Genomic DNA, 13,344 nt, shown 5'->3' with positions numbered 1-13,344 from the left:
GAAAACCATGCAGAAACCTTACCTCGAGCACCCAGGGATGTGCACCCAGCACCACGTGCACGCACACGCAGCTAGAGAAAAGCACCTACCTTTTCACACACTGATGCCTAAGCAAACGCGTGGCCACACACACGCACACATCCGCAAGCGCGCCTACTCCCATCTATTGAGGGAAAGACGGACGAGCAACGTCCTGACAGGCTTGAGGGGAAAAACGTCCGTTGATGGTTGGCGTACTGCACGCCCGCCTACGGGGCTGCAGGGGAATCCACATTTGGAAGGTACCTGAAGATGTGTGCCTGTTCTTGGAGCTCCGCTAGTAGGGTAGCAAAGACACTCGTAGGCAGTACTGAATGCTGCTCCGTGCTACTTCTCCTCCGCTGGCAAATGCTTCACAGTCGCCCGAGGAAAGACGTTTAACAATCGATCTCCAAGAGAAACGAAACACATGATGCCATAAGGCGAAAGAATAGCAGGGCATCTCTTCACAAGCTTGTCCCTGATGTATAGCTGAGGGCAAACACTTGTGTGCTTGTGGGAGAGCCTGTGTCTTTCCTGGAAGCGTTTGGGAGTTTTGCTCAGACGCGTGTTTCCTCAAGTTCAAGAATCAAGATCTAGGATACCTGCAGACAGGTGCCTGTTTGTGTGGAGACAGTCTGTTTGAAACTGTGTTCCTCAGCGCCCGCTCTTTCTCCCCGTCGCTCCACACGCCTGGGAGTCCCTTTCTTTCTCTCCACAAGCACGTGTGTTGACTTCGTCGCACATGTGCATCTGCACAAGCGTTGAGCTCAGCAGAGCGTGTCTCTTGACACTTGATGTGCGTTGGCTGTGTCTGCGTGCTCCAGTGAAGAGAGAAACGGGAAATCATCTTGGTAGAGGCAACAAAGCAAAAGCGAGGCAGGATTGACATCTGCTCAACAGAGACGGATTCCCTGCGCTGACACAGTTCACAGTTACACGAGAAGCAATCTGAGCGGTCCATCGACCGGAGACGTGTTTCCCAAGAGGTCGTTTAGCGAGTGAACAGCAGTGTGCGCGACTTTCAGGAGTGTGCGTGGAAAGTGCCAGAATCACCAGAGCATCTGTGCAAAAGCTGCTGCCTCTGTGACCGCATTGAGGCACGTTCCCGTGTCTGCGAGTATATAGACGGCTCTTTCGCGTTCGCTCCGAGGGAAACGGTCCGCTATTGCTTCTGTGCGTACAGACGCGATTCCCTTGTCTCTTGCGAACACAGGGAACTCTGTGCATCCAAATCTACAGGCTAAGGACGCGTCTGCATATGTTTTGGTGAACAATCGAGTGTGCGTGTTCTGACAGCTGCCTCTATGCAGACGTCTCCACAGAGCCACTTCTGAATGCCCCGCAGCCCAGGACTGAATGGATACACTAACAAGTGCACCGGTGTGAGCAACCACATATGCAGAAGGACGTCTTTCATCTCACAGAAGCGCGAACGTCTTGGCGTTCAAGCACATGGCAGAAACAAGGTGTGAACAGATGCGCTGCTGCTATTTTCTCCGTTCGGCATGCTTCGTTGTAGCTCTCTTGCCGGTCGCCGGCTTAGCGGCTTGCTTTGCGCGACTAGGACTGGGGAGTGAAGGAGATAGCGCCGGAAACCTTGCCTTTTGCCTTCTTCGGCGCTGGAACCTGGTTGCTGCGCCTTCTCTTTGTCCATGTGCACACACACGATTCCTCAGCGAAAACCATGCAGAAACCTTACCTCGAGCACCCAGGGATGTGCACCCAGCACCACGTGCACGCACACGCAGCTAGAGAAAAGCACCTACCTTTTCACACACTGATGCCTAAGCAAACGCGTGGCCACACACACGCACACATCCGCAAGCGCGCCTACTCCCATCTATTGAGGGAAAGACGGACGAGCAACGTCCTGACAGGCTTGAGGGGAAAAACGTCCGTTGATGGTTGGCGTACTGCACGCCCGCCTACGGGGCTGCAGGGGAATCCACATTTGGAAGGTACCTGAAGATGTGTGCCTGTTCTTGGAGCTCCGCTAGTAGGGTAGCAAAGACACTCGTAGGCAGTACTGAATGCTGCTCCGTGCTACTTCTCCTCCGCTGGCAAATGCTTCACAGTCGCCCGAGGAAAGACGTTTAACAATCGATCTCCAAGAGAAACGAAACACATGATGCCATAAGGCGAAAGAATAGCAGGGCATCTCTTCACAAGCTTGTCCCTGATGTATAGCTGAGGGCAAACACTTGTGTGCTTGTGGGAGAGCCTGTGTCTTTCCTGGAAGCGTTTGGGAGTTTTGCTCAGACGCGTGTTTCCTCAAGTTCAAGAATCAAGATCTAGGATACCTGCAGACAGGTGCCTGTTTGTGTGGAGACAGTCTGTTTGAAACTGTGTTCCTCAGCGCCCGCTCTTTCTCCCCGTCGCTCCACACGCCTGGGAGTCCCTTTCTTTCTCTCCACAAGCACGTGTGTTGACTTCGTCGCACATGTGCATCTGCACAAGCGTTGAGCTCAGCAGAGCGTGTCTCTTGACACTTGATGTGCGTTGGCTGTGTCTGCGTGCTCCAGTGAAGAGAGAAACGGGAAATCATCTTGGTAGAGGCAACAAAGCAAAAGCGAGGCAGGATTGACATCTGCTCAACAGAGACGGATTCCCTGCGCTGACACAGTTCACAGTTACACGAGAAGCAATCTGAGCGGTCCATCGACCGGAGACGTGTTTCCCAAGAGGTCGTTTAGCGAGTGAACAGCAGTGTGCGCGACTTTCAGGAGTGTGCGTGGAAAGTGCCAGAATCACCAGAGCATCTGTGCAAAAGCTGCTGCCTCTGTGACCGCATTGAGGCACGTTCCCGTGTCTGCGAGTATATAGACGGCTCTTTCGCGTTCGCTCCGAGGGAAACGGTCCGCTATTGCTTCTGTGCGTACAGACGCGATTCCCTTGTCTCTTGCGAACACAGGGAACTCTGTGCATCCAAATCTACAGGCTAAGGACGCGTCTGCATATGTTTTGGTGAACAATCGAGTGTGCGTGTTCTGACAGCTGCCTCTATGCAGACGCCTCCACAGAGCCACTTCTGAATGCCCCGCAGCCCAGGACTGAATGGATACACTAACAAGTGCACCGGTGTGAGCAACCACATATGCAGAAGGACGTCTTTCATCTCACAGAAGCGCGAACGTCTTGGCGTTCAAGCACATGGCAGAAACAAGGTGTGAACAGATGCGCTGCTGCTATTTTCTCCGTTCGGCATGCTTCGTTGTAGCTCTCTTGCCGGTCGCCGGCTTAGCGGCTTGCTTTGCGCGACTAGGACTGGGGAGTGAAGGAGATAGCGCCGGAAACCTTGCCTTTTGCCTTCTTCGGCGCTGGAACCTGGTTGCTGCGCCTTCTCTTTGTCCATGTGCACACACACGATTCCTCAGCGAAAACCATGCAGAAACCTTACCTCGAGCACCCAGGGATGTGCACCCAGCACCACGTGCACGCACACGCAGCTAGAGAAAAGCACCTACCTTTTCACACACTGATGCCTAAGCAAACGCGTGGCCACACACACGCACACATCCGCAAGCGCGCCTACTCCCATCTATTGAGGGAAAGACGGACGAGCAACGTCCTGACAGGCTTGAGGGGAAAAACGTCCGTTGATGGTTGGCGTACTGCACGCCCGCCTACGGGGCTGCAGGGGAATCCACATTTGGAAGGTACCTGAAGATGTGTGCCTGTTCTTGGAGCTCCGCTAGTAGGGTAGCAAAGACACTCGTAGGCAGTACTGAATGCTGCTCCGTGCTACTTCTCCTCCGCTGGCAAATGCTTCACAGTCGCCCGAGGAAAGACGTTTAACAATCGATCTCCAAGAGAAACGAAACACATGATGCCATAAGGCGAAAGAATAGCAGGGCATCTCTTCACAAGCTTGTCCCTGATGTATAGCTGAGGGCAAACACTTGTGTGCTTGTGGGAGAGCCTGTGTCTTTCCTGGAAGCGTTTGGGAGTTTTGCTCAGACGCGTGTTTCCTCAAGTTCAAGAATCAAGATCTAGGATACCTGCAGACAGGTGCCTGTTTGTGTGGAGACAGTCTGTTTGAAACTGTGTTCCTCAGCGCCCGCTCTTTCTCCCCGTCGCTCCACACGCCTGGGAGTCCCTTTCTTTCTCTCCACAAGCACGTGTGTTGACTTCGTCGCACATGTGCATCTGCACAAGCGTTGAGCTCAGCAGAGCGTGTCTCTTGACACTTGATGTGCGTTGGCTGTGTCTGCGTGCTCCAGTGAAGAGAGAAACGGGAAATCATCTTGGTAGAGGCAACAAAGCAAAAGCGAGGCAGGATTGACATCTGCTCAACAGAGACGGATTCCCTGCGCTGACACAGTTCACAGTTACACGAGAAGCAATCTGAGCGGTCCATCGACCGGAGACGTGTTTCCCAAGAGGTCGTTTAGCGAGTGAACAGCAGTGTGCGCGACTTTCAGGAGTGTGCGTGGAAAGTGCCAGAATCACCAGAGCATCTGTGCAAAAGCTGCTGCCTCTGTGACCGCATTGAGGCACGTTCCCGTGTCTGCGAGTATATAGACGGCTCTTTCGCGTTCGCTCCGAGGGAAACGGTCCGCTATTGCTTCTGTGCGTACAGACGCGATTCCCTTGTCTCTTGCGAACACAGGGAACTCTGTGCATCCAAATCTACAGGCTAAGGACGCGTCTGCATATGTTTTGGTGAACAATCGAGTGTGCGTGTTCTGACAGCTGCCTCTATGCAGACGCCTCCACAGAGCCACTTCTGAATGCCCCGCAGCCCAGGACTGAATGGATACACTAACAAGTGCACCGGTGTGAGCAACCACATATGCAGAAGGACGTCTTTCATCTCACAGAAGCGCGAACGTCTTGGCGTTCAAGCACATGGCAGAAACAAGGTGTGAACAGATGAGCTGCTGCTATGTTCTCCGTTCGGCATGCTTCGTTGTAGCTCTCTTGCCGGTCGCCGGCTTAGCGGCTTGCTTTGCGCGACTAGGACTGGGGAGTGAAGGAGATAGCGCCGGAAACCTTGCCTTTTGCCTTCTTCGGCGCTGGAACCTGGTTGCTGCGCCTTCTCTTTGTCCATGTGCACACACACGATTCCTCAGCGAAAACCATGCAGAAACCTTACCTCGAGCACCCAGGGATGTGCACCCAGCACCACGTGCACGCACACGCAGCTAGAGAAAAGCACCTACCTTTTCACACACTGATGCCTAAGCAAACGCGTGGCCACACACACGCACACATCCGCAAGCGCGCCTACTCCCATCTATTGAGGGAAAGACGGACGAGCAACGTCCTGACAGGCTTGAGGGGAAAAACGTCCGTTGATGGTTGGCGTACTGCACGCCCGCCTACGGGGCTGCAGGGGAATCCACATTTGGAAGGTACCTGAAGATGTGTGCCTGTTCTTGGAGCTCCGCTAGTAGGGTAGCAAAGACACTCGTAGGCAGTACTGAATGCTGCTCCGTGCTACTTCTCCTCCGCTGGCAAATGCTTCACAGTCGCCCGAGGAAAGACGTTTAACAATCGATCTCCAAGAGAAACGAAACACATGATGCCATAAGGCGAAAGAATAGCAGGGCATCTCTTCACAAGCTTGTCCCTGATGTATAGCTGAGGGCAAACACTTGTGTGCTTGTGGGAGAGCCTGTGTCTTTCCTGGAAGCGTTTGGGAGTTTTGCTCAGACGCGTGTTTCCTCAAGTTCAAGAATCAAGATCTAGGATACCTGCAGACAGGTGCCTGTTTGTGTGGAGACAGTCTGTTTGAAACTGTGTTCCTCAGCGCCCGCTCTTTCTCCCCGTCGCTCCACACGCCTGGGAGTCCCTTTCTTTCTCTCCACAAGCACGTGTGTTGACTTCGTCGCACATGTGCATCTGCACAAGCGTTGAGCTCAGCAGAGCGTGTCTCTTGACACTTGATGTGCGTTGGCTGTGTCTGCGTGCTCCAGTGAAGAGAGAAACGGGAAATCATCTTGGTAGAGGCAACAAAGCAAAAGCGAGGCAGGATTGACATCTGCTCAACAGAGACGGATTCCCTGCGCTGACACAGTTCACAGTTACACGAGAAGCAATCTGAGCGGTCCATCGACCGGAGACGTGTTTCCCAAGAGGTCGTTTAGCGAGTGAACAGCAGTGTGCGCGACTTTCAGGAGTGTGCGTGGAAAGTGCCAGAATCACCAGAGCATCTGTGCAAAAGCTGCTGCCTCTGTGACCGCATTGAGGCACGTTCCCGTGTCTGCGAGTATATAGACGGCTCTTTCGCGTTCGCTCCGAGGGAAACGGTCCGCTATTGCTTCTGTGCGTACAGACGCAATTCCCTTGTCTCTTGCGAACACAGGGAACTCTGTGCATCCAAATCTACAGGCTAAGGACGCGTCTGCATATGTTTTGGTGAACAATCGAGTGTGCGTGTTCTGACAGCTGCCTCTATGCAGACGTCTCCACAGAGCCACTTCTGAATGCCCCGCAGCCCAGGACTGAATGGATACACTAACAAGTGCACCGGTGTGAGCAACCACATATGCAGAAGGACGTCTTTCATCTCACAGAAGCGCGAACGTCTTGGCGTTCAAGCACATGGCAGAAACAAGGTGTGAACAGATGAGCTGCTGCTATTTTCTCCGTTCGGCATGCTTCGTTGTAGCTCTCTTGCCGGTCGCCGGCTTAGCGGCTTGCTTTGCGCGACTAGGACTGGGGAGTGAAGGAGATAGCGCCGGAAACCTTGCCTTTTGCCTTCTTCGGCGCTGGAACCTGGTTGCTGCGCCTTCTCTTTGTCCATGTGCACACACACGATTCCTCAGCGAAAACCATGCAGAAACCTTACCTCGAGCACCCAGGGATGTGCACCCAGCACCACGTGCACGCACACGCAGCTAGAGAAAAGCACCTACCTTTTCACACACTGATGCCTAAGCAAACGCGTGGCCACACACACGCACACATCCGCAAGCGCGCCTACTCCAATCTATTGAGGGAAAGACGGACGAGCAACGTCCTGACAGGCTTGAGGGGAAAAACGTCCGTTGATGGTTGGCGTACTGCACGCCCGCCTACGGGGCTGCAGGGGAATCCACATTTGGAAGGTACCTGAAGATGTGTGCCTGTTCTTGGAGCTCCGCTAGTAGGGTAGCAAAGACACTCGTAGGCAGTACTGAATGCTGCTCCGTGCTACTTCTCCTCCGCTGGCAAATGCTTCACAGTCGCCCGAGGAAAGACGTTTAACAATCGATCTCCAAGAGAAACGAAACACATGATGCCATAAGGCGAAAGAATAGCAGGGCATCTCTTCACAAGCTTGTCCCTGATGTATAGCTGAGGGCAAACACTTGTGTGCTTGTGGGAGAGCCTGTGTCTTTCCTGGAAGCGTTTGGGAGTTTTGCTCAGACGCGTGTTTCCTCAAGTTCAAGAATCAAGATCTAGGATACCTGCAGACAGGTGCCTGTTTGTGTGGAGACAGTCTGTTTGAAACTGTGTTCCTCAGCGCCCGCTCTTTCTCCCCGTCGCTCCACACGCCTGGGAGTCCCTTTCTTTCTCTCCACAAGCACGTGTGTTGACTTCGTCGCACATGTGCATCTGCACAAGCGTTGAGCTCAGCAGAGCGTGTCTCTTGACACTTGATGTGCGTTGGCTGTGTCTGCGTGCTCCAGTGAAGAGAGAAACGGGAAATCATCTTGGTAGAGGCAACAAAGCAAAAGCGAGGCAGGATTGACATCTGCTCAACAGAGACGGATTCCCTGCGCTGACACAGTTCACAGTTACACGAGAAGCAATCTGAGCGGTCCATCGACCGGAGACGTGTTTCCCAAGAGGTCGTTTAGCGAGTGAACAGCAGTGTGCGCGACTTTCAGGAGTGTGCGTGGAAAGTGCCAGAATCACCAGAGCACCTGTGCAAAAGCTGCTGCCTCTGTGACCGCATTGAGGCACGTTCCCGTGTCTGCGAGTATATAGACGGCTCTTTCGCGTTCGCTCCGAGGGAAACGGTCCGCTATTGCTTCTGTGCGTACAGACGCGATTCCCTTGTCTCTTGCGAACACAGGGAACTCTGTGCATCCAAATCTACAGGCTAAGGACGCGTCTGCATATGTTTTGGTGAACAATCGAGTGTGCGTGTTCTGACAGCTGCCTCTATGCAGACGTCTCCACAGAGCCACTTCTGAATGCCCCGCAGCCCAGGACTGAATGGATACACTAACAAGTGCACCGGTGTGAGCAACCACATATGCAGAAGGACGTCTTTCATCTCACAGAAGCGCGAACGTCTTGGCGTTCAAGCACATGGCAGAAACAAGGTGTGAACAGATGCGCTGCTGCTATTTTCTCCGTTCGGCATGCTTCGTTGTAGCTCTCTTGCCGGTCGCCGGCTTAGCGGCTTGCTTTGCGCGACTAGGACTGGGGAGTGAAGGAGATAGCGCCGGAAACCTTGCCTTTTGCCTTCTTCGGCGCTGGAACCTGGTTGCTGCGCCTTCTCTTTGTCCATGTGCACACACACGATTCCTCAGCGAAAACCATGCAGAAACCTTACCTCGAGCACCCAGGGATGTGCACCCAGCACCACGTGCACGCACACGCAGCTAGAGAAAAGCACCTACCTTTTCACACACTGATGCCTAAGCAAACGCGTGGCCACACACACGCACACATCCGCAAGCGCGCCTACTCCCATCTATTGAGGGAAAGACGGACGAGCAACGTCCTGACAGGCTTGAGGGGAAAAACGTCCGTTGATGGTTGGCGTACTGCACGCCCGCCTACGGGGCTGCAGGGGAATCCACATTTGGAAGGTACCTGAAGATGTGTGCCTGTTCTTGGAGCTCCGCTAGTAGGGTAGCAAAGACACTCGTAGGCAGTACTGAATGCTGCTCCGTGCTACTTCTCCTCCGCTGGCAAATGCTTCACAGTCGCCCGAGGAAAGACGTTTAACAATCGATCTCCAAGAGAAACGAAACACATGATGCCATAAGGCGAAAGAATAGCAGGGCATCTCTTCACAAGCTTGTCCCTGATCTATAGCTGAGGGCAAACACTTGTGTGCTTGTGGGAGAGCCTGTGTCTTTCCTGGAAGCGTTTGGGAGTTTTGCTCAGACGCGTGTTTCCTCAAGTTCAAGAATCAAGATCTAGGATACCTGCAGACAGGTGCCTGTTTGTGTGGAGACAGTCTGTTTGAAACTGTGTTCCTCAGCGCCCGCTCTTTCTCCCCGTCGCTCCACACGCCTGGGAGTCCCTTTCTTTCTCTCCACAAGCACGTGTGTTGACTTCGTCGCACATGTGCATCTGCACAAGCGTTGAGCTCAGCAGAGCGTGTCTCTTGACACTTGATGTGCGTTGGCTGTGTCTGCGTGCTCCAGTGAAGAGAGAAACGGGAAATCATCTTGGTAGAGGCAACAAAGCAAAAGCGAGGCAGGATTGACATCTGCTCAACAGAGACGGATTCCCTGCGCTGACACAGTTCACAGTTACACGAGAAGCAATCTGAGCGGTCCATCGACCGGAGACGTGTTTCCCAAGAGGTCGTTTAGCGAGTGAACAGCAGTGTGCGCGACTTTCAGGAGTGTGCGTGGAAAGTGCCAGAATCACCAGAGCATCTGTGCAAAAGCTGCTGCCTCTGTGACCGCATTGAGGCACGTTCCCGTGTCTGCGAGTATATAGACGGCTCTTTCGCGTTCGCTCCGAGGGAAACGGTCCGCTATTGCTTCTGTGCGTACAGACGCGATTCCCTTGTCTCTTGCGAACACAGGGAACTCTGTGCATCCAAATCTACAGGCTAAGGACGCGTCTGCATATGTTTTGGTGAACAATCGAGTGTGCGTGTTCTGACAGCTGCCTCTATGCAGACGTCTCCACAGAGCCACTTCTGAATGCCCCGCAGCCCAGGACTGAATGGATACACTAACAAGTGCACCGGTGTGAGCAACCACATATGCAGAAGGACGTCTTTCATCTCACAGAAGCGCGAACGTCTTGGCGTTCAAGCACATGGCAGAAACAAGGTGTGAACAGATGCGCTGCTGCTATTTTCTCCGTTCGGCATGCTTCGTTGTAGCTCTCTTGCCGGTCGCCGGCTTAGCGGCTTGCTTTGCGCGACTAGGACTGGGGAGTGAAGGAGATAGCGCCGGAAACCTTGCCTTTTGCCTTCTTCGGCGCTGGAACCTGGTTGCTGCGCCTTCTCTTTGTCCATGTGCACACACACGATTCCTCAGCGAAAACCATGCAGAAACCTTACCTCGAGCACCCAGGGATGTGCACCCAGCACCACGTGCACGCACACGCAGCTAGAGAAAAGCACCTACCTTTTCACACACTGATGCCTAAGCAAACGCGTGGCCACACACACGCACACATCCGCAAGCGCGCCTACTCCCATCTATTGAGGGAAAGACGGACGAGCAACGTCCTGACAGGCTTGAGGGGAAAAACGTCCGTTGATGGTTGGCGTACTGCACGCCCGCCTACGGGGCTGCAGGGGAATCCACATTTGGAAGGTACCTGAAGATGTGTGCCTGTTCTTGGAGCTCCGCTAGTAGGGTAGCAAAGACACTCGTAGGCAGTACTGAATGCTGCTCCGTGCTACTTCTCCTCCGCTGGCAAATGCTTCACAGTCGCCCGAGGAAAGACGTTTAACAATCGATCTCCAAGAGAAACGAAACACATGATGCCATAAGGCGAAAGAATAGCAGGGCATCTCTTCACAAGCTTGTCCCTGATGTATAGCTGAGGGCAAACACTTGTGTGCTTGTGGGAGAGCCTGTGTCTTTCCTGGAAGCGTTTGGGAGTTTTGCTCAGACGCGTGTTTCCTCAAGTTCAAGAATCAAGATCTAGGATACCTGCAGACAGGTGCCTGTTTGTGTGGAGACAGTCTGTTTGAAACTGTGTTCCTCAGCGCCCGCTCTTTCTCCCCGTCGCTCCACACGCCTGGGAGTCCCTTTCTTTCTCTCCACAAGCACGTGTGTTGACTTCGTCGCACATGTGCATCTGCACAAGCGTTGAGCTCAGCAGAGCGTGTCTCTTGACACTTGATGTGCGTTGGCTGTGTCTGCGTGCTCCAGTGAAGAGAGAAACGGGAAATCATCTTGGTAGAGGCAACAAAGCAAAAGCGAGGCAGGATTGACATCTGCTCAACAGAGACGGATTCCCTGCGCTGACACAGTTCACAGTTACACGAGAAGCAATCTGAGCGGTCCATCGACCGGAGACGTGTTTCCCAAGAGGTCGTTTAGCGAGTGAACAGCAGTGTGCGCGACTTTCAGGAGTGTGCGTGGAAAGTGCCAGAATCACCAGAGCATCTGTGCAAAAGCTGCTGCCTCTGTGACCGCATTGAGGCACGTTCCCGTGTCTGCGAGTATATAGACGGCTCTTTCGCGTTCGCTCCGAGGGAAACGGTCCGCTATTGCTTCTGTGCGTACAGACGCGATTCCCTTGTCTCTTGCGAACACAGGGAACTCTGTGCATCCAAATCTACAGGCTAAGGACGCGTCTGCATATGTTTTGGTGAACAATCGAGTGTGCGTGTTCTGACAGCTGCCTCTATGCAGACGTCTCCACAGAGCCACTTCTGAATGCCCCGCAGCCCAGGACTGAATGGATACACTAACAAGTGCACCGGTGTGAGCAACCACATATGCAGAAGGACGTCTTTCATCTCACAGAAGCGCGAACGTCTTGGCGTTCAAGCACATGGCAGAAACAAGGTGTGAACAGATGAGCTGCTGCTATTTTCTCCGTTCGGCATGCTTCGTTGTAGCTCTCTTGCCGGTCGCCGGCTTAGCGGCTTGCTTTGCGCGACTAGGACTGGGGAGTGAAGGAGATAGCGCCGGAAACCTTGCCTTTTGCCTTCTTCGGCGCTGGAACCTGGTTGCTGCGCCTTCTCTTTGTCCATGTGCACACACACGATTCCTCAGCGAAAACCATGCAGAAACCTTACCTCGAGCACCCAGGGATGTGCACCCAGCACCACGTGCACGCACACGCAGCTAGAGAAAAGCACCTACCTTTTCACACACTGATGCCTAAGCAAACGCGTGGCCACACACACGCACACATCCGCAAGCGCGCCTACTCCCATCTATTGAGGGAAAGACGGACGAGCAACGTCCTGACAGGCTTGAGGGGAAAAACGTCCGTTGATGGTTGGCGTACTGCACGCCCGCCTACGGGGCTGCAGGGGAATCCACATTTGGAAGGTACCTGAAGATGTGTGCCTGTTCTTGGAGCTCCGCTAGTAGGGTAGCAAAGACACTCGTAGGCAGTACTGAATGCTGCTCCGTGCTACTTCTCCTCCGCTGGCAAATGCTTCACAGTCGCCCGAGGAAAGACGTTTAACAATCGATCTCCAAGAGAAACGAAACACATGATGCCATAAGGCGAAAGAATAGCAGGGCATCTCTTCACAAGCTTGTCCCTGATGTATAGCTGAGGGCAAACACTTGTGTGCTTGTGGGAGAGCCTGTGTCTTTCCTGGAAGCGTTTGGGAGTTTTGCTCAGACGCGTGTTTCCTCAAGTTCAAGAATCAAGATCTAGGATACCTGCAGACAGGTGCCTGTTTGTGTGGAGACAGTCTGTTTGAAACTGTGTTCCTCAGCGCCCGCTCTTTCTCCCCGTCGCTCCACACGCCTGGGAGTCCCTTTCTTTCTCTCCACAAGCACGTGTGTTGACTTCGTCGCACATGTGCATCTGCACAAGCGTTGAGCTCAGCAGAGCGTGTCTCTTGACACTTGATGTGCGTTGGCTGTGTCTGCGTGCTCCAGTGAAGAGAGAAACGGGAAATCATCTTGGTAGAGGCAACAAAGCAAAAGCGAGGCAGGATTGACATCTGCTCAACAGAGACGGATTCCCTGCGCTGACACAGTTCACAGTTACACGAGAAGCAATCTGAGCGGTCCATCGACCGGAGACGTGTTTCCCAAGAGGTCGTTTAGCGAGTGAACAGCAGTGTGCGCGACTTTCAGGAGTGTGCGTGGAAAGTGCCAGAATCACCAGAGCATCTGTGCAAAAGCTGCTGCCTCTGTGACCGCATTGAGGCACGTTCCCGTGTCTGCGAGTATATAGACGGCTCTTTCGCGTTCGCTCCGAGGGAAACGGTCCGCTATTGCTTCTGTGCGTACAGACGCGATTCCCTTGTCTCTTGCGAACACAGGGAACTCTGTGCATCCAAATCTACAGGCTAAGGACGCGTCTGCATATGTTTTGGTGAACAATCGAGTGTGCGTGTTCTGACAGCTGCCTCTATGCAGACGTCTCCACAGAGCCACTTCTGAATGCCCCGCAGCCCAGGACTGAATGGATACACTAACAAGTGCACCGGTGTGAGCAACCACATATGCAGAAGGACGTCTTTCATCTCACAGAAGCGCGAACGTC

The sequence above is a fragment of the Patagioenas fasciata genome, chromosome 3 (assembly GCF_037038585.1).
Source record: "Patagioenas fasciata isolate bPatFas1 chromosome 3, bPatFas1.hap1, whole genome shotgun sequence".
Taxonomy (NCBI): Eukaryota; Metazoa; Chordata; class Aves; order Columbiformes; family Columbidae; genus Patagioenas; species Patagioenas fasciata.
Note: the sequence above shows the minus strand (reverse complement) of the source record.